Below are 23,445 nucleotides of genomic sequence, written 5' to 3'. Positions count from 1 at the left end.
CGGGATTGGTGTCTCACCGAGATCAAATCAAGGTGCCGGTTTGAACTACTCTGGTGCTCCTGCATCAATTACTATGAGTTAATTAAAAAAATTGATTTATTATACATTGATAGATGTATCAAATAATGTCAATATAGGAAAAATGAAAGGATGGATTGCATAAATAAAATTATTATATTGTAATTGATTATTTCATCACATTATATTTGATCTATAAAATATAACTTAAATAACTAAAAAAATTAATTTTAATAAAAAAGGAGAGTTAAATTAATGTAAATTGATAGTTAATTTATTTATATATATTAATATATAGAGCAATACTCTAAGATAGTGACAAATATTTGACACCAAGCTCCTCCTATAGCTTCTTTCATCCTCTCCACTAAGAAACATCCTCCCTTATAGTGTGTATAGTCTAGTCACCATCTCTATGATCTTGACCATCAACCACAACCTAGATTCTGCAACAAGTCTCTAATTTTGCTTTCCCAATTATCTCCATTTTGGAAGACATGTGAATTAGTTTCTATCTACACCTTTTATTGTAGAAGGGACATTTTTTATTAGATCAACTCTTACATGAAGATCTTGTTGATTGATGTTTTAACAAATCTCAAATTAGATGAGAATCCAAAATGAAACCACATCTCTCTTGAAAGGTATCAATATTTAAAATATAAAATGATTAACCCCAAAGATCTTTTTAGTTAGGCCTTGACTTGTATAATCTACTTGTTCATTATTTTATTCATGTCACATAGAGGGACTTACAAAATTATTCACGAACATATTAAATAGGAGGGTTAGATATATAAAAAAATTGTACTTGTAGTATCCCGAACCCTTAAATGGTTTTTTGATGTCATATTTGATTATATTTGATTATTAAAAAAAATTGGGTCAGATATCTTTTTTTACACTCTTGAATATTTGTTTTGATTTTAAATTTTATTTATAAAAAAATATCAAAAGATGGGGTAATAAAGGAATATGGTTTATAAATCCTCATCTTGAAACTCTATTGGAATAAAAGAATCCATAAGCAGATAGATCTCAATGTAACTAATCTTTTCTTAACTAAACACAACGATAGTGCTACAAATAATTGAAATCTTCAAAGGATTCAAGTCATAAACAATAGATTGAACATCCACTTTTGGGGCAACTTAATAAGATTTATACTTTTTAATAATAAATTAAAAGTTTCTTAGACTAACCACACAAAGAAGACACACTATTTGCAATTGCTGAGTATGAACACAAGATTGACTAAATACTTGTGGCATTCACATTCACGATAAAAATTCAACTACTAGTCAATAAATATTGAAGTAAATTCTATTAAAAATTTCATATAGTTGTAAATGCATTTAATTAAAAATGAATACATGAACTAATTTAAACTTAAATACAAAAATGCACTAGAAATAATTTAAAGAAAATTTCGTACATATCCTAATTTACACACATACATCCTAATTTACACAGACACACATGTATCCTAGTTTACATGTCATGTCCTAATTTCAATCAAATTATGCATTTTTTTATGAAACGAATTTATTTCATGTACATGTCCTAATGAATACATCTATACATGCTAAATAATTTTAATAACTTACAAAAATTATGCATCTGCATTTAAAAAATGAAAGATATACATGATCCTAATTGTGTGTACATCCATATTTTCAACTCATCCACATCACAATTTACTTTGTACATGTACACACGTACTATTATTTAATATCACAGGCTATATAAAAATCAATTCATGGGTTCAAACACATTTACTTAGGTGTACTAAATATTTAATACCACATCAAGTGGTTCAAACCACTCTTCAATAACACTTAATATTTTCTCATGATCTTCACTATCTAGTCTCCACTTTTGAGACCACCTGCGATGTGGAACTATATGAAGAATTAGGCCACCAACAATGACCAAGTGGCTATACTGATATACCTTGTTGTCAATTTGGTATTCAATGAAATGAATCCCCTGTTGAATAATTTTAACTTGTTTGAAAAATGTCCCTTGCACTACAACTGAGCCTGCACATGTATAAGAAACAAGAAATTAAAAATTTGTGTAACCTATGTATAAAAATTAAAATGTGAACATGTGCATTTAAAATAAATTAATTAATTTAAACGTTCAAATGGGTTCAAACCTATGAGAAAGGACATTCCATCAGCCATTTTAGATTTTGTTAACTTCTTTCTCTCTTCTATGTAATGCAATAAATAATAACTAACACCTTCTATATTTCCATCTCTTGCAATTTGAAACAAGTTAGAAATTTAAAATGTACTCGATTAAAATTTTATAATTTATTTACATACATGTGCACACAACATTTTTTAAAGGAAATATATATATAATAAATATGTATACATTTTATAATCAATCATGAAATATGGTCATAATCAACAAAAATCAAAGGAATGCCTTCAAAGATTTCATCCTCATTTTCCTCATATGTGTCAGTAACATCTAGTGGTACCCATTTCCATTCACTGACATATCCAAGCTCTTGGTTCTTGCAATCAACATATTTTCCAAAATGCAATTAGAAAAAAACATGAATAATCCCTAGTGTACAATGTCCATGGGCGATTATATGTACCCCTGACACAATGCAAAGATCTTGTCCTCTCCACTCTCTTGCATCCATGCATTGATCTTCTATCCACATTTGTGAAATGTACATGTGTACATGAACATACATATCAAGTTGTTTTTAAACATATGAAGTGAACATTTTAAAAATTAAAAAAACATTTTAAAACATTAAAAGAGATCATGTACTAGTTATCTCCCAAAACACTCTATATGGAATGAGCTTGTATGTTCTCAATGATGAATCAAGATAATTAGGTTGCACAAAGTGTTTATTACACCATTTAACAACATCATGTGAATCATCTATACGATCTCTTGTATAATTTATTTGATGCTTTCTTAGAGCACGTTTGATACAAGCTCCTGCACCATCATGTTCACCCTTTCCATGACCACTCTCAAAAAACTCCAAGCATGTGGTATTTTGTCATTTCGATGAAATCTGCATAGTCCATTAAATGGCCTTGAATATTTGAATTGTGTTGCACATCCACCATACCAAACAAAATGTTTAACTATTGTTATGCCTCTCTCTTTCAAATATTAAAAAAACTTCTTAAAGAAATGTTGTACAAAAAGTGTGTCATGATCCTTATCATCACTAATATAGAAGTGTTACTCTTTCTTAATGACACAATTTTCAAATATACTAGATCAACACCATCCAAATCTATTTGTGCATGTTGATAAAACACACACACCGTAATAGTGATTTTCTTTGAAAAGTAATACTTTGATTGAATCTCTTTTTGATGTGCAAATGAGTAATTTTTTGTGAAGTCCACTATGGATAGAATAGTTCCAGGTGGGAAAGTGTCTCTTAATATTTGAAATTATTGTTCTTGCCACTTGGAAAAAAAACATGGTATATGTATGGTTTTATCAAGTTACGAAAATTTTCCATAAATGTTCCAATAGGTATCTTGTCTTCTACATAATCTAACCTTGTAGATTCCTTACCAAATTTTGTTTCAATTTTTTTGTACTTGTAACTCTTGCAATTTACCATCTTCATCATGTCAGCATATTCATCTCTCAAAGGAAATTTAGCCAACTCCCAACATGTTCTACAAATTCCTTTTGTAACTTATTTGACCGGTTGCATTATCATCTGATTTATCACATAAGATCGATGTTATGAATTGACTTGTTCATTTAGGAGGATATTTTTCATAACCATCACTGTCTTCTCTAGTCTTTTGAAACACTTGATAGCATAGATTAAATTCGATGTGATAACAAAGATAACAAGTTTCGAAGAATTTGTTTACCTTCACATAATATGGCCTCAATCTTTCAAACATGGTTTGTCCAATCTTTATATGAGGGTTTGTTTTAGTAAATAATACATATAATTCATGTTTTGTTGTGTCTAGCCAATGTTTTACATGGAGATCATAACGATCAGGACAAATCCTTTTCTTGATAACATCTCTACCATTTGAGGAAAGATGAGTATTATCATTCCAAAAACTTGTCACCAAGTTCCTAACAACATCTTCAGTTCTATCAAAATGAGGATCTCTACACATAATTTCCAATTCCCTTCTGAGGTAGTATCATCCAAACTCTTTCTCCTTTTCACATATTTTGATATTGTTCTTCTACTAAAACCAAACTTAGATGATAATGAAGAGATTTGCCTTTTTGGAGGCAATCTTTCATTTACTAAAGATGTCAACATCACTCTTCTTGAACATTTGGTCTTATCTACTATTTGATATTTTTTTACCAATGTTCACCAAACCTTTATTAACATTATCAACAATAGATTTTTGTAGTTGAGAATTTTTCCTCTTTTGACTTGATGTATCTATACCCAACAGTTTAAGTGGATCTATTAAGTCTTTACGAGTAAGTACAATTTATAACAATTGAGCTTTCTCTCTAGTGTAGTATCAAGATTATTGAAATAAGACATTATTTATTTTGCATTTTTATCATTGACCTACTTTTAGTATGTCTAGGTTCTTCACTGAGATGTTTCAACTCATTCACATCCTTTTCAAGTAAATGATCTAAATTTTTATAAGAAATATTTATCTTCACCTGTTTAGATAGATCCACAATATGTTCATCCATACCAGTAGGAGGTAAGGAGCCTGAACCCTCTCCTTCAACCTCTATTGGTTCAACTTGGGCAAGCTCCTCCTTATGTTCTTCAACAGGTTCATTTGCCTCAACTCCTGCTTGAGAACTTCCTTCTTCTCGAGCTCATTATGCACATAATTTAAGATGACAGAGAATATTTTTAATGCAATGAAATTCCAAGTATAGTTGGAAACCAAATTTCCAAGTCATAATAAGACCTAAATGTTATGTCATTATAGGTGGACTATTATGTCATATTTAAGACATATTATCACATAATAGGTCCTAATATTTGCATAATATAGGTCTTAAGGGGACTTAAGTATAATGTGAAATATTTTTGCATATGTGGTCATATTAAGTCATAATAGAACCTATTATCGTATTTAAGACCTATAATCACATAATAAGTCCTAATATCATATAATAGGTCCTAATATCACATAATATATGTCTTAAGGGGAGTCAAGTATAATGTGAAACATTTTTGCATACGTGGTCATATTAAGTCATAATAAAATTGTGTTATATTTAAGACCTATTATCACATAATAGGTCCTAATATCACACAATAGGTCATAATATATCACTTAATATAAGTCTTATTATGGTATAATATGTCTTATTATGACTTAATATGACCACATATGCAAAAACATTTCACATTATACTTGACTCCCCTTAAGACCTATATTATGTGATACTAGGACCTATTATGTGATATTAGGACCAATTATGTGATTATAGGTCTTAAATATGACATACTAGAACCTATTACGACATAATAGGTCTTATTATGACTTAATATAACCATGTATGCAAAAGCATTTCATATTATACTTGAGTCCCCTTAGGACCTAGTACATGTGATATTATGACCTCAATAATGAGATAATAGGTCATTAATATCACATACATAATAGGCCTTAATATCACATAATATCGGTCTTAAGGGGACTCAAGTATATAATGTGAAATGTGTTTGCATACGTGGTCCTATTAAGTCATAATAAGACCTATTATGTCATAATAGGTTCTATTATGTCATATTTAAGATGTGTATTATCGCATATAATAGTTCCTAGTATCACATAATATAGGCCTTAAGGGGACTCAAGTATAACGTGAAATATTTTGGCATTCACTTGAAAACAAAGTAGACACAATGTTTGTTCGTTTGAAAGTGTTTGATTGTTTTGATGATGTAAGAACAAATCCTAGGGCTGGCCATGACAATAGTTGTTGAATCTCACTTGGGGGCTTACTTCGAACTACTCAATTAAAAACATATACTAAGGTGCTTGACCCCACTGGCTCCTCTCCATAACACTCCTTCTCTGGAGTAGCCAAGCACTAGTCCCCATGAAAAGTCCCCATGGCGAAGTTTGTATCTCTCCTAAGAACCATATGTGTGTGAGCTGCTCCAGAGGTCCGACCTCCTATCCCAACAACTAGAAGGTTTTGGGCTTCTAACACAAAAAAGGCACTAGTAAGGGCATCCATTCAGGTGGGCATAGATCTGACGAGTTAATGTTCCTATGCCATTCTAGCACTCGTTGCTTGCAAATTTCATTACAATCACTTTTATTTATAGTGGTTTGCAAGAACTTGGCTTTATCTTGTTACCACTTTGGGTTGTTCCCTCTCACCGAGCCTTATGCTCTACTAGAGAGGCGGGCCCCTTCTAAGGATAAAATAAAAAGAGCCTATTTCTCAAGGCACAAAAGACAAGTTGGTTAATTCTAGAGCACCAATTGAAGTGTTTGCTAAACTAAAAAGACACTTGGTTTCAAAATATAAATTAAATTATATATTTATGGACTATCTAAATAAAATTATAAATAATAAATTATAAATTGGAAAGAGAGGGGTCCTAAAGATCTAAATTTTAAATTAAAATTATCTATTATAAATGGACTAAAGGGGGAGAGAAAATGTCAATTACACAACAAATAAGTTAATGGAATTTGAAATGCAAATACACACATTATTTTAAATTAAAACAATATTATTTTTAATCCTACAATTTCCAATTTATTTAATAAAAATAATATCATTCAAAATTAATTAAGATAGAATTATTATATATATATTAAATTAATTAGCTTAAATTAATATTATTTAACATAATTTTCATAAAATTATAACATAAAAAATATTTAACTAATACTATCAAATAAACACAATTTTTGGTACGTAATACATATAAAATTAAATACAAATTAAATAAAAATACATACTTGCATCATAATATCTTTGCCTTCTTTGTTCTTTTGGGTGAATAATTCCTTAAAGGCTTATTTTGCCTTCTCTTCATGTTCCCCATGCTTTTAAAATAACCTTCAAATATCTTCAAATTATTGCCCTCAAAATAACTTTCAAATGTCTTCTTTCATTCAAAAATGTGAATTGCTTTGATCATTTGTGTGTAAAAAAATGAAAAAAATAATGTATATTTATATGACATAGTAAATGAAAATTTGGGTCGGTTGGGGTTCTAACGAACACTAGCCATTACAAAAGGTCGACTTCATTCTAACCATGCCATTATGTGAATGTTTATGTCGTTAGTTTTCCAAGGGGGTTCAAACGAACCCCATATGGTTTTAGCAAACCCCCCTTCATTCAAACCCTTGTTCATACGAACTACCCTTTTTTGACATCTCTCCCCAAATTCTTTTGAATTCTGAGAAATTTTGGCATTCATGTTAGGATAACCAGTGAACAATTGAGGGGCGGGGGGGGGGGGGGGGGAGGGGGGTGAATCATTTGTTAACAGATTATAAACTTTAATCCACAATACAACCTTAAACAAATCAAGTACCGATAAAGAACATACATATGTCAGTAGACACAGATAGTGAGAAGCAATACAACTTAACACTTAACCAGATAACCAATGCAAAACAACCATAGCACATAACACCATGATTTGTACGTGGAAAACCCGGAAAGGGGAAAACCACGGTGGGAAGCCTACCCATAGTCAGATGATACTTTTGTAGACTGCCTAGAGCATACTACTTATTAAAAAAGAGTCTCACTAACTACAAAGGTTAAAAATACCTCAAGAAGAATGGATAAAAATCCAATAAAGTGAACTACAAGAGATAGCATCTACTATGCCTGATTACAGTCCCGGTTAAGCTCAATGCTAGAGGACTAAATCCTCGTCTGAATCCAATTCGATCACCAATGATCGACTAACTCCTCTTCCTGAATGATATTATAATATTCGCACATTGCAATCCTTGACCATGACCTTTTCCACAACCATGATACTTTACAAAGAGTTTCTACCTTTTATTTATACAAACCCCTAGGCCAAAACCAATTAGGTCGGCCACCTAAAGATATTACAATTACATAATTCCATTTACAATAATATGCCATGTCGTCTTAAGACCAAAATAATAATAACAAATCCATAAAACATCTCGAAGGATCCCGGTAATGTGTAGAGTACATGCTAGCATGATACCAGTCCATAACCTAGATAGGTACCAGACCTATTCTGAGTCCATTACGCCAAAGCAATATCTTCAAGCAATTTAAGTACGATCAAATAACATCTTCAGCATCCTGAAATCCATTTGAAAGACACACCAACACTACTTATGCATACTCTCAAGATTCCTCAATGAAAGCTCTGTTGGTAAAGCCTTAAACCAGTGTTGGTAAGGGTTTACTAGAGTGTATGATAACATCCAATTACCAAGCCAATACCAACTGACCAAACTATTCTCATGGAGCATATAACACATGAAATCAAATATACTTCACTGATCCAGACATGTTGGAAGTGTCCAATAGATAGTCTCATCTGTTGAAAACACTAGATCTCCTACTGGTAACTAAAACCAGTTTGTCGATGTCAATAACCGACCATATCATCTAGTGTTGACATTAATGACAAAACATCAATGCAACATATAATCAATTCATCCATAATACCAACAATCTCTCCCTTTGGCATTGATGACAACACTAGATGTGAAAAACATCTAAGTACCAATAGATGCCAAACAAGTCTCCCCCTATGGAAGACAACCAACCAATCAATAGATCTCCCCCTGTGAATGATATCTCTGTAAGGTTCTGAATGATTCTTCACATTACTATCACTCCCACTTTGACATCAATGCCATAAATCTCACAGAAATATCAAAGCAATGATATTAACCTCAGAATCACAAAGCTAACTACTCCCCCTGAGTAGTAGCACCATTCATTAGTGCTAGAATGAATAATGTCTCTGATAATACATGTCGGACTAATGAAAAACTTCATCAATCAAGTCTCTTCTGAAGGGGCAGAAACCCCTAACCTGTCTCTCAAATATTCAAATGATTCCTTAGACAACGGTTTAGTGAATATGTCTACAATCTATTCTTTAGTGTTCACATAAACCAATTTTACTTCCTTTCCTTCAACCTTGTCCTTCAAAAAGTTATACTTCATTGAAATATGCTTAGTTTTAGAGTGAAATGCCAGATTCTTAGACATGCCAATAGCTGCAGAGTTATCATAGTAGATAACTACCAGTTCACAACAATTTACCCTAATATCCTTCATCATTTGCTTCATCCACAAGACCTAAGTGCAATTAGTTGCTTCTGCAACATACTCAACCTCTGCAATAGATAAATAAATGCATGACTTTTTTTCTGATCCACGAAACCAATTTCTTTCCAAGAAAGAAATCTCCACTAGAAGTGTTCTTCCTATCATCAGTATCACCTACCCAATTTGAGTTCGTGTATGCACATAAAGTGAAATCATCATTCCTAGAATACCATAAACTGCATTTTGTACTTCCTTCCAAATACTGGAATATCCTCTTTATTGCACATTCATGATTTTCTTTAGGATTACTTTGATATCTTGAAACAATACTTACTGCATTCATAATATTAGGTCTAGTTTGAGTTGGATATAACATACCACCAATCATAGATTTATACCTTGTTGGTTTTACTAGTGTAGATGTATCCTTGATAGATAATTTCTCATTTTTTACCATGGAGTACTTACTGGTTTGGAATTCTCCATACCAAACTTCTTCAACAATTCCTTAGATACTTATTTTGACAGATAAAAATACCTTTATCAGTTTGAGTAATCTACAAACCTGCAAAATATTTCATTTCACCAATCATGGACATTTCAAATTCATATTGTTAGCAAATTCCATGCACAATTTATTTTCTCCTCCAAAAATGATATCATCAACAAATACTTCAATAATCAGAATATCATTGTTAGTGATCTTATAATATAAATTACTATCAACACTAACTTTAGTAAAACCAAGCTTCAAAAGATATTTATCCAACCTTGCATACTAGGCTCTAGGAGCCTATTTCAATCCATAAAAAGCTTTCTTCAATCTGCAATCCATATCTTTATCATCTATCAGTGAAAATCCATCAAGTTGCTCAATGTATACTTCTTCCTCAAGTTCACCATTCAAAAATGCACCTTTGACATCCATTTGATAAACCTTATAGTTCTTATAAGCTGCATAGGCAAGAAATAGTCTAACAACTTCAATTCTAGCTACAGGTGCTAAAGTCTCACCATAATCAATTCCTTCCATTTGAGAATATCCTTTACAAACCAATCTAGCTTTGTTTCTTAAACCTTTACCATCCTCATTCAGTTTATTTCTAAAATCCCATTTAGTTCCAATAACATTCTTATTTTTAGGCTAGGGAACTAAAGTCCAAGTTTCATTCCTCTCTATCCGATCTAATTCATCTTCCATAGCCTTTGACCAATATTTATCCTTACAAGCTTCAATAACAGTTTCCAGTTCAATTTGAGAAATAAGACATACCTCATCATTTTCCAGTCTACTTCTTGTCATAACTCCCTTGATCCTATCTCCAATAATTGGATCTTCAGAATGATTTAATCTTGCATACCTTGGTGTCTTCTGAGTTTTAGGTTCACTACTTTGATCATCAATCACAGTTGAATTTTCTGATATTGTCAGTGTAACTGTCTCAGATTCCTGTACCGGTTGAGTCATTGCCAGTTCTGTTATGATCATTTCCACTGTCGGTTCCCTATCATATGATATTAATTGATTTCTATACTTCTCATCCACTTTCACATTAGCACTCTCCACAATTTTCTGCAATCTTTTATAATAACATCTATATGCTTTACTTTGAATTGAATAACCAAGAAATATCCCTTCATCACATCTAGTATCAAACTATCCTATTGAATCATCTCTTTTGATATAGCATTTACTTCCCAAAATTCTAAAATATTTAACAGTAGGTGTATGTCCAAACCATAGTTCATAAGGGGTCTAACCAGTTTCACCTTTGATATGAACTCTGTTAAATGTGTAGGATGTTGTACTCATTGCTTCTCTCTAGTAGATATGAGGAAATTTAGCTTCCATCATCATAGATTTTGTTGCATCTAAAATAGTTATGTTCTTTCTTTCAACTACTCCATTGTGTTGAGGAGTCCTAGGTGTAGATAGTTGTCTCCTGATTCCATTTGTCTCACAATAACTGTTAAATTCATGAGAAGTGAATTCATCGCCATGATCTGAACTCAGACATTTGATTTTCAATCCAGTTTCTATTTCAACCTTCACCTTAAAGATCTTGAATTTTTCAAAGGCTTCAGACTTCTCCCTAAGAAAAGTCACCCACATCATTCTAGAATAGTCATCAATAATCATCATGAAATACCTATCACCTTGAAAAATTCTAGTCCTTGCTAGACCACATAAGTCAATGTGAATCAAATCAAGTACATCATTAGATTTATCTTGTATTCTCTTAAAAGAACTTATGACTTGCTTACCCAATTGACATTCCTTACATACCAGATTATGAGGCTTCACAATCCTATGTATATCTCTAACTTCCTTAGTAGAACCAATCTTAACAATACAATCAATATTAACATGACACAACCTCTTATGCCATAGCCAACTCTCATCAATATGAGAAATCAAACATGTTTTGTTACCAGTGTTCAAATGAAAGATATTACCTCCAGTTTGAATACCGGTTGCAATCTCCAAACCAATCTTGTTAATGATTTTGCATTTTCTATCTTTAAATTGAATTTGAAATCCCTTATCAGCCAGTTGACCAACACTCAAAAGTTTATGTTTCAAACCTTCTACATAATAGGCATTATCAGTGTTATACTTGTCATCCAAAGAAATAATACCTCTACCTCTGATCATACATGCCTTCTCATCTCCAAATCTGCCTTGACCTCCATTGAATTCTTGTAGGGATAGAAATTTACTTTTATCTCCAGTCATATAGTGTGAGCATCCATTGTCAATTACCCATTCATCCTTATCTTCAACTTTTGCTGCCAAGGCTTTTTCCTCATTCTTGATAGCTAGTGTCAATTCATCTTCCTTCAAAGCATATAACACCCATTCCTTTCCATTACTGAATGCACTAGCATGATCTTCTGTCGGTTCATCTCCAAAGTCATCACTTACTCCTTCCTCATCTGCTATGTAGCAATGTTTATACTTCTTGAATCTATATCCATTCTAGTTAGGCTCAAGATATTTCTTAACTCTTTCCTCAAATCTTGCATTCCTTTCAGTACATCTAGAAGCAAAATGACCAATCTTATTACATGAAAAACATTTAAAAGGTTATTTTCCTTCATACTTACTTCCAGTCGGACCTTTAGGTACTCTTCTAGCAAATAAGGCTTCAAGTTGTTCAAATTCTTCATCTTCTTTCCTCATGTCTTCCAGTTATTTTGCATATAGGGCTTTCCAATCACTCTTGTTGGTAGATGTTGATGATGATGCATGAAAAGCAGGTTTAGACTTTACAGCTCCAGAAGATCCAAATTCTTCAAGTTCAAAAGCAAATAATTTCCCAATCAGAATGTCTCTGTTAACTGAAGAGTTTTCCATTGTTCTCAACTCATTAATAGTAGTTGCCTTCAACTTTTAAGTAGTGGAAGGGCTCCCAAGACTTTGGAAACTATTTCATGTTCGCTCAAAGATCCTCCACAACATTGAATTCCCATAACAATCTCATTTACTCTTTCCATAAACATAGAAATTCTTTCATTATCTTCCATCTTCAAGTTTTCACACCTTACCCAGTAACCATCAAGTTTAGAAATTTTCATAGTAGGGTCACCTTCATTCAGAGTCTGCAATTTATCCCACATAAACTTTGCTGATTCAATTTGCAGTCAATCCCATAATCTATTGATCCGTAAGTGCACACAAGAGGGCTTCTCTAGCTCTGCAATCATTATCAGTGTTCTTATCCAAGTCTACAGGAGCAGGATTACCAGATGTCAGATCATAAGGTGTATATCCTTTCTCAGTGATCTCCCAAATATCATTGCCAAGACATCTAAGATGATTCTCCATCTCGATCTTCCATATTCCATATTTTGTTCCATCAAGCTTAGGAATTTCTCTTCTGAAAATAGTTGTTGGTGGATTAGAAGTGTTAGTAGCCATAGGATCTATCTCAAGTGGTTAAACTTCTACAAAAGAGGACCAAGGCTTTGATACCAGTTGTTAGGATAACCGGTGAACAACTGAGAGGGGGGGTGAGTCAGTTGTTAACAAATTATAACATTTAATCCACAATACAACCTTAAATAAATCAAGTACTGGTAAAGCACATACATATGCCAGTAGAAACAGATACCGGTAAGCAATACAACTTAACACTTAACCAGATAATCAATGCAAAAAAACCATACCACATAACACCATGATTTATATGTGGAAAACCCAAAAAGGGAAAAACCACGGTGGGAAGCCTACCCACAGTCAGATGATACTTCTGCATAAAGTATGTGTTACAATGAGGGGCCTGCACTTGCAGGATGGCACACTACGTAGAGTGTACTGCTCATTACAAAAGAGTCTCGCTGACTACAGAGGTTAAAACCACCTCAAGAAGAATGGACAACAATCCAATAAAGTGAACTGCAAGAGATAGCATCTACTATGCCCGATTATAGTCCCGGTTAAGCTCAATGCCAGAGGACTAAATCCTCTTTTGAATCCAATTCAATCACCAATGATCGACCAACTCCTCTACCTAAATGACATTACAATATTCGAACATTACAATCCTTGACCATGACATTTTCCACAACCATGATACTTTGCAAAGAGTTTCTACCTTTTATTTATACAAACCCTAAGGTCAAAACCAATTAGGTTGGCCACCTAAAGATATTAAAATTACATAATTCCATTTACAATGATATGCCATGTCGGCTTAAGAGAAAATCAATAATAACAAATCCATAAAACATCTCGAAGCATCCCGGTAACATGTAGAGTACATGTTAGCATGATACCAGTCCATAACCAAGATAGGTACCAGACCTATTATGAGTCCATTACGCCAAAGCAATGTCTTCAAGTAATTGAAGTACGATCAAAGAACATCTTCAACATCTTGAAATCCATCTGAAAGCCACACCAACACCACTTATGCATACTTCCAAGATTCCTAAATGAAAGCTCTACCGGTAAAGCCTTAAACTAGTGTCGATAAGGGTTTACCAGAGTGTATGATAACATCCAATTACCAAGCCAATTCCAACTGGCCAAAACATACTCATGGAGCATATAGCACATGAAATCAAATATACTTCACTGATCCAAACATGTTGGAAGTGTCCAATAGATAGTCTCATCTACTGGTAACACTAGACCTCCTACCGGTAACTAAAACGAGTCTGTCGGTGCTGATAACCAACTACATCAGCTAGTGTTGACATCAATGACAAAACATGAATGCAACACATAATCAATTCATCCATAATGCCAACACTTCAAACCTCTGGTTTGAGGTTCTAATGAGATAATATTGATAACCCAAAAATATAAGATGGTAGTGCTTAGAGCAAGATTTCCAATGAGTATAATTTTATTACATTGTGAATTTATTATGATCTTATTTTTTTAATTTTACAAAATATTGGTTTTCACTGAATATGAACTTCTCTGTTCAATGCATTGGGGAAACTAGGAAACTAATTCAAAAAAAGTCTGAAAAATATCTATGCGCTAGGTATTGATGTCTTCTTTCTAACAAAAAACATAAAATTGAATTTCGATTATATAGAACAAGTCATGTGTTCAAACATACACCTATTTCTAAAATATAATAAGTTGGACTTCAAAACTTAATAAAATGAAAAATATTCAACATATTACTATCAAACCAACTACAAGCCCTAGATATTGATGTTACAAACCAAAATTCGAAAGAATTGAGTTTGTATCATTTATAGAAAAAATTTATGCATTTCGGGAGGCACATCACTCTTAAAAAATGTAGTTTTCTATAAAAAACTACTTTTCAAAGGAGATGGAAATTTTAAAAAACAAATCTTCAAAAAAAATAAAAGAATCTATAGAAAAAATGCTACAAATCACTAATTTACATGATCTTCAAATTCTTAATAGTTTAAAATTTATAGTTGTTGGAAATTGAAGATTATTTTAAAAATGTTCATCTGAGTGTCAAAAGTGGCAAAAAGTAGGAACCATTATTGTGAGTTCACCCAACCACATAATATCAATGGTGCAAATCCAAGTCCTATGGTGCATTGCCTCTTTGATACTAGCTCTAGTTGCAAGGGCTCAACAATACCTCTCTTTTGGAACCCAAGAGGGATTTTTCCATCGTATCCAAACTTTTGTAATGACTTAAAACCTTTTCCATAGTTCTAACATGGTATTGCGATGTGGTCTTGTTTATATTCTTCTCCAGTTTCTTTATAAAACATTTTGTAAACATCTTCCTCTTCCATCTCACCCCATTTCTTGAATGTAATGGAATCCCATTTTATTATGATTGTGCATAGTTTATTTGAAGGATGTGTTCATCCATAGTCCTTAGGAGAATCTACTAGTTGTCTTAGGTACATGGTTTGATTCAAACTATATTCTCCCATGCCTTTGTCCTTGTATTTTCCTTTGAGCTCTCCTTGTTTCAATGTAGAAGTTTACAATGATTCTGGATTAACATATGCTAAAGATGGAGTTGCTTCTCTATTGGCTGGGACTAATAGCTTAGGTCTAGATCACTGGTTACTACAATATATAGAGGTTTGGATCACCTTTGGCTGCCACTTCAATTCCATTGTAAGGGAATTTGATGCATTTATGATATGTTGATGGTACTGCCCGCATTTCATGTATCCATGGTCATCACAAAAGTATGTTGTATGTGAGATCTAAATCAAGGACTTGGAAAACCACATCCTTTATCACTGGACCAACCCTCAAAGTTAAGGTGATTGTTCCTTTGGATGAGTGTTCCTCATCATCATATGCTTTAATGGTGATCTTATTTCTTGAATCCATAGTTTGTTCAGAGTATCCCAATTGTAAGATTATTTTCAATGTGAAAATGCTTAGACCTACTCCTCCATCTATCAAGATTTATTTGATGCGGTTCTTATGGAAAAAGGCTTCAATATGGAGGGGTGCATGTGTGGTTGACATGGGGATAGGTCATTGGCTTCTATGAATGTAAGGCAATGTGGAGTGGAAAGGCATCCCACCATGTCTTTAAACTGGTCCACATTCAAATGAGTTGGAATGTAGGTTTATCTCAATGCTCTATCAAGAATAGCCTGTTTTGAAGGGAAGATGCACAAAAGCTCAAGGATGGAGATAAGCAGGTGTCTTACCTAACTAGTCTACAAGGTCATACTCATTCTTGGTAGATGATGAAGTTGTGGTCTTGGATGGAACACCTTGCAAGGTGAATTTACCCTGTTGAGTTGTAACATTGCATTTAGAGGTTTCGTCATTAGATGAGGAAGATGCAAGTCCAATACCTTTCAAAACAACTTTAGTGTTTCGGGAGTTTTGTCCTTGATAAAATGATGGTAGAAACATGATTGTCCATTGAAATATGGTTAGTAGTGGAATCATAATCATAAGACATCTTAGCACAATTAGCTTGGTTGTTTGCTTTGACTTTTTCCTTATCATGTTTTGGGAATGGTTCCTTAAACATTGCATGTTTCTCATTAGAAGTGTGACCATCGACTTCTATGTTGCCCTTGTTAATAAGATCTTGTATAAAGTTCTTCAATCTAGTACAATTGCTAGTCTTATGTCCTTTACTCTTGTGATACTCATGAAACTCATCATCATTCCACCATGTAGGTTTCACTTTTGGTTCATAAGGTGGATTGTCTAGTATTGTTATTGTAGACACCTAAAATCGTCCAGTCTAATTAAATAAATATCTTTATTTATTTAATTATTTTAGCCTAATTATTCTATTAATTAAATAAATCTTTATTTATTTAATTAATTCATTTATCCTCTTCTAGCCTTATTTCTCATTTAAATACATTCATTTATTTATTTAAATTATCCTTTTCCCAAATTAAATAAATATCTTATTTATTTAATTGATCCCACTTCTTCTATTAATTAAATAAATCTTTATTTATTTAATTAATTCATTAGCCTTTTCTACTTATGACACATGTCATTCATCTCTTAATTCATACACTACCTACCCTCTAATCATAGCTGACCATTTATCTTTTACACCTCTCAATCTTATCCCTCCATTTCTTATAGTGTCTTCTATATAAGGAGATGTTTCCTTCATTATCAACCCTACAGATTCTATGCATTCAACCCCTAGACATATACATTCTAATCAAGCATCCTAGCATTCGATTTTTCATATGTGATCCTACTTGCAACCACATTTCCGGTCTTTGTTGAGCTCTTGTGCACACAAAATCTGAGAGAAAATATATCAAGAAAGATCAATGGAGATAGGAAGAATGGAGATCCAAACCCTATTGGACATGTGATGGTATAATCTTTGTGATTTCATTTGATTTGCATTGTCTTAGGTAATCTTCAGATGTTATGGTGGATCTTTGTTGTTGTTAGGCTAGGGTTTTGTGGTTGAATTCATTTAGTCTTTCAATATTGTTGTTATCCATTTTCATCGTATACATTTTGGCACGCCCGGTGGGACTCTTGTCCCTTTTGCATTTAACATCTTTTGTTGTAGATTTTGTGTTTTTGAAGTTGCAGATCTGACATTTCTGACAACATTTTGATATTTTCGCATCTGCATACTTTCGGATCGTGTTTTTGATTTCCTGTCGTGTCTGTGACATCTAGAGTCGCGTCTGCGCCTTCGACAGTATTTTTTTTTTTTTGCAGATTCCAAGAAGTGCGTCTGTTCTCCCTAGTCGCATCTGTGAAGTCTTCTGACGCGTTTGTGTTCAGGAACCACGTCTGTGGTCAGGAATCGCATCTATGTCAAATCTAACCATGTATGTGAATTTATATAATGTTTGTGTTTCTGATAACCGTGTTTGTGTGCAGTTGTTGCATTTTGGTTTCTTTGATTTGGTTTTTTGTCATTCGGATTTTAGATCGGGTTTATATTGAACTAACATCTTCAGATCTAGATAACAAAATTGGTGCAACTTGTCTTGAAAGCAAAATCATTTTGTTGAAGGCCCCTATTTTCACAAATTCTTTTGGATCTAAAATTTACCTAACTTGTGTGCTTGTAGGAAGGGGTGATCATTTGAAACAATCCAAATGACTAACAAATCTTTGTTGCAGGATCTTGACAAGGGTTTTTGATCTTTCATTGTGTGCCTTGTTTTCATAGATTAGTAAACACTTCAATTGGTGCACTAAAATTGAACCAGTGTCCTTTGTGTCTTGGGCAATAGGCTCTTTTTGTTTCATCTTTAGAGGGCCTGTCTCCCTATGTGGTCATTAGGACTACTAGTGAGGAGAGAACGGCCCAAGTGGTAGCGAGGAAAACCCACCTCTTCCGAACCACTATAAACAACTGTATTCATGGTGAAAACTATGGATAACGTGTGCCGATTAGTTCATACCGACACTATGTCTCCCCATAAACCTATTTGATCAAATTTATTTGATCATTTGTAGGGTGTAACCCCTACCGGCTGGGAGCCTTCTATATTTATAGAACTGAAAGTATCGCATGTATGGCCACACGAGCAGATGCCCTTACTAGCACCTCTTTGTTTTAGAAGCCAAAATCCTTCTAGTTGCTGGGGCAAGAGGTCGGACCTCTGGAGCAGCCCACACACATACGGTTCTTGGTAGAGATACAAAGTTTGCCATGAGGAGTTTTCGTTGGGACTGATTCTTGGCTACCTCGAGAAGTAAGTGCCAAGGGTGGAGCCAGTGGGGTCAAGCATCTAAGTATCCACTCTAAATAGCGTAGCCTCATGTGGGAATCAACAAGTATTGTCCTAGCCAGCCATAAGAATTGTGCTTGACTTATTTTAAACAATCAAACATTCAAGACCAAACATCAAAACATTGTGTCTTTTGTGTCTTCAAGTGTATTCAAAACAATTTTACATCAAACAACACACTTTCTTTTGAGTCATTTTGAGTCTAAACACCTGCAAACATTGAGTCTTCATCAACACTGTGTCCTCTTGTCACAAAAAATAGTCAAACATTCAGATTTGGTCACAACAAAACAACTTCACAGATTGGAAAAATCGATCTTAGTTTGCAGAAACATGTCTGTGTCATATAACCGCGTCTGTGAAGGGTAGAAATGTGTTTGTGTCTTTTGAACAACATTGCACTTACATCATCTCAGAAATGCATCTGTGTCTGACAAAACCACGTCTGTGTTTGACAGAATCACGTCTGTGTCATTTAAGCATGCCTGTGAAGTATACATGCACATCTATATTCAGAATTGAAAATTTTTTATAGTCCAACAAACAAGAACAGTCAGTTTCAGACTTATTGAGCTTCCTAGGTTATCTCTCAGGTTTTCATCTAGCATTCAACCTATGTTTGGGTCTCACAAAGTACATCATTGCTTTACATCTTACATTACATTCACATTTGTCTAAACTTGAGTCGAAAGGTCACTTGCTTGTCCTCATCTTGCTTTGTCAACACACTACATACAACAACATTTTGCTAAGTGGTCCCTCATCAAGGTCTATCACCTTTGGGTCTCGTTTGGTCTTGCCTATAGTCAAGGTCAACTTACCACATCAAGAGAAACTATCATCTCTTTGGAAGTCACACCTACTCTACTACATACATACTTGGTCTTACGCTTTGGACATTACAAGTAAACCTTAGATTCATTTACATTCCATCCAACTCTTGGTCTTCCATACTCTTTCCATTTTCATCTAGTCTCACACATCCTGGTCAATACCTAGTTCATGGTTGAAACTCGTTCCCAAAAATCTAGGAGAGAAGTTAAAGAGGCTCAAGAGTCCACAAACATGAGTTCTTATGAGTATGGCAATGATATCTTCTTCAATTCTGATCATACTACATTACCTGACATGGATGCCTATAAAAACATTCCAAATATTGAGAACATGGACACTACAAACAACAATGATACACACAATGACAATATGGACAACTTTTATGTACATTCAACATAAGTGGAAGACACCATTATGGATCCCCATTTCAATCGATTGGTTGAGGAAATAATGAAGAGAGATAGAAAATACTTCTTACAAGTGATGGCACAAAGTGGAGCCAAGATCCCTCATGATTTTGATATGTCTCAAATAATGGAAAATCAACCTTTGCAACAACCTCACCTCAACATGAATCAAAGGAGGCCTAATAGTGGAGGCAATAAAGGACCACATCTTGTGCCTAAATCACAATCATTTTTGTTTCAAAAACTAGAGGTCCCATACACACATGGTCAAGCATATGATACTCACCTTCGCAGATCATTATGGAAGTCTTATGCAGAAAAATATACTCAATCACATACCAATGCTAAGGATCAACCACCAAAACAATTGGATATCCAAAGGCACGATCAAAATTTGGACATAAGGAAACCCCGTGTCAAATTTTGGGATAACACATTAGAACAAACTCATGATATGCCTGTAGAGTATGGTATACAAGGACAAAGTAGATATTCCGCTCCTCATCATGAATCTATACCAAGTGGTCTATATACGCAGCATCATTATAGACCTCCTCCATATGAACATGTGTATGATCAATATAAACCATATATGCAACATGCTCTTCTCTCACTTGGTGCTTCATGCATGGGGTATGGTCCAAGAAGTCGGTCTCCACCTAAGAACAATTTGGAATAGAAAATCAAGGATTTACAAAAGAAAATAGAGGACATAAATCAACCGAAGCCAACTTACACAATGAGAGACATATGTCCTTATCCATTTGATAAAAGAATTCCAATGCCTCCATTTCATACACACTTTGTGACACCTAAGTTTGATAAATATAGAGGCAAAGGGGATCCTAAGGCACATATAAGACAATTTTTCACAACTTGCATTGAGGTAGTAGCAAAAGAGACATATTTGATGAGATTATTCCCACAAAGCTTAGGTGATCAAGCTATGGAATGGTTCTCCCAACTTTCACCTAGAATTAAATCATGGGGTGACTTAGCAGAGGCATTTATCCAACATTTCTCATACAACATAGAGATGGACATATCAGTCACTACTTTGTGCAACACCAAGAAAAGGGATGGAGAGTCTTTTTCATCATTCTTACAAAGATGGAGGAATTTAGCCAGTAGATGCTCTTGTGAAATCCCACAAAAACAAATAGTAGAAATGTTCACTCAAAATGTTAACAAAGATATTGGTTATGATCTAAGAAAAGCTTGCCTGTCCACTTTCAAGGATGTCATTGAAAAAAGCTTAGCGACAGAGAAGGTCCTAATTGAGCAAGGAGTCATTAAAATATTCAAGGAAAACAAAGATGACTTTAAAGGAAAAGACAATCCAAGATTTTGGAATAAAAATAAGAACACAGTCAATGATGGTGTTGTGGATGCCAATACAGTATGACCCAAAATTGTTTTTTCTGGATCAAGCTCTACAAACAATCAAGTGAATACTCAAACAACTTCCAAGTCACGAAGGAAGTGCACTCCATTGGGAGAACCACTTGAGTTAGTTTTCAAGAAGCTCATGACAAAAAAAATAATAACGATTCCAAATCTACCTCCATATGAGCCAAAGGTTAAACCAAATTGGTGGAATGATGATGAGTATTGTGAATTTCATAAAAGTAAGGGTCATAAGACAGCAAATTGCCATCGGCTGAAGAACATCATACAAGATGTTATTGATAGAGGTGACATTGAGATTGAGGGATACTCATCCAATCAGGAACATGAAATATTTAAAGAACCATTCCCAAAACATGACAAGGGAAAAGCTAAAGCCACAGATGACCAAACCAACTATACCAAAGCATCTTATAACTATGATTCAACTATCAGCCACATTTCGATGGATAATTATGTCTCTAACATTATCATCAAGGACAAAATGCTTGAGAATTCTACCCAAAGACCCAAGATTGTCCTAAAAGGCATTGGATCTTCTTCTGAACCTACCTCTGAATGTAATGTTACAACTCATCAAGGTAAATTCACCTTGCAAGGTGCTCCAGCTAAAAACACTTCTTCCTCATCAAGCAAACCTGAGTATGATCTTGTAGAATAGTTAGGGAAGACACCGACACTTATCTCAATCCTTGAGCTCTTACGCATATCCCCTGCACATAAAGCCATTCTTGATAAAATCTTGAGAGACACTTTTATCCCTACTAATCTGAACATGGACCAATTTCAAGCCATGGTGGGATACCTTTCCATTCCACACTCCCTTACATTCATAGAAGCCGATGACACCTCTGTAAGTTAGCCTCATAATACACCTTTACATATTGAAGCCTTCCTACACAAACACCAAATAAAATGAGTCCTAATAGATGGACGAGAAGGTCTGAACATTTGTACATTGAGCACTATTAAACAATTGGGATATTCAGATAAAGCTATGAATTCTACAAACAAAATTACCATCAAGGCATATGATGATGAAGAGCGTTCATCCAAAGGCACAGTCACCTTGCCTCTCAGAGTTGGACTGGTTACAAAGGATGTGGTTTGTCAAGTCCTAGACCTGGATCCCACATACAACATATTGCTAGGACGCCCATGGATTCATGAAATGAGAGTTGTTCCCTCAATGTATCATCGATGTATCAAGTTTCCACACAATGGAGTTGAAGTGACTGTAAAAGCGGATCCAAATCCATTCATATATTACAACAATTTGTGACCTAGATCAGAAATAACAATCCCAGTCAATCGACAAGCTATTCCTTCATCAGCCTATGTGGATCCAGAATCATTGAAAGATTCTACATCCAAACAAGCAGAGCTAAAAGAAAAGTTCAAGTTTAAAGACATGGGATGTGGTGAGTATATCTTCCATGTTGACCAACTCCCACTATCTCCTAAGACATTCAGTCGACAAGAACATCCTACAAACAATTTTCAATGCCAAGGAATTGGGTATGAACCACCTAGTGTTGTGGCTACTAAGTCTGAATGCAAATCTCCTCTAGTGGTGCAAGCAGCTCTTGATATCAATAGTCCTAAGAGTGGTTCCAACGAAGAATCTATTGAGCCTATTGTCATCCCTCTTGATAACTCTTATAGCCTTACCATTTCATCCATTCATTCTATTTCCACTCCACTTCCAGACTTGGATCAACAAGAATTACAAAAGCCCTTACTCATTAGGGATCAAAAATCAAGCTTTGAAAAGAAAAATCTAAAAGTCAAAAATAAAGAAAAGTCCTTTAGTCCAAATCAAAATCAAAAGCTATTGGACTCT

The 23,445-nt window shown here is 34.1% G+C and overlaps 1 long non-coding RNA gene across 2 annotated transcripts in view; it reads right to left on the bottom strand.

The window, feature by feature from the left end:
• Positions 1-1,685: 1,685 nt before the first annotated feature.
• Positions 1,686-23,445, bottom strand: part of LOC131056240 (uncharacterized) — a 48,395-nt gene continuing 26,635 nt past the window's right edge. For both annotated transcript variants that reach the window (XR_009108591.2, XR_009108592.2), the window contains exon 6: positions 1,686-2,060. This is a non-coding gene — a long non-coding RNA (uncharacterized LOC131056240). The remainder of the gene's footprint in view (positions 2,061-23,445) is intronic.

Source organism: Cryptomeria japonica, chromosome 7 (genome assembly GCF_030272615.1).
Source record: "Cryptomeria japonica chromosome 7, Sugi_1.0, whole genome shotgun sequence".
NCBI lineage: Eukaryota > Viridiplantae > Streptophyta > Pinopsida > Cupressales > Cupressaceae > Cryptomeria > Cryptomeria japonica.
Note: the sequence above shows the minus strand (reverse complement) of the source record. Positions and strands in the feature narration are given on the sequence as shown.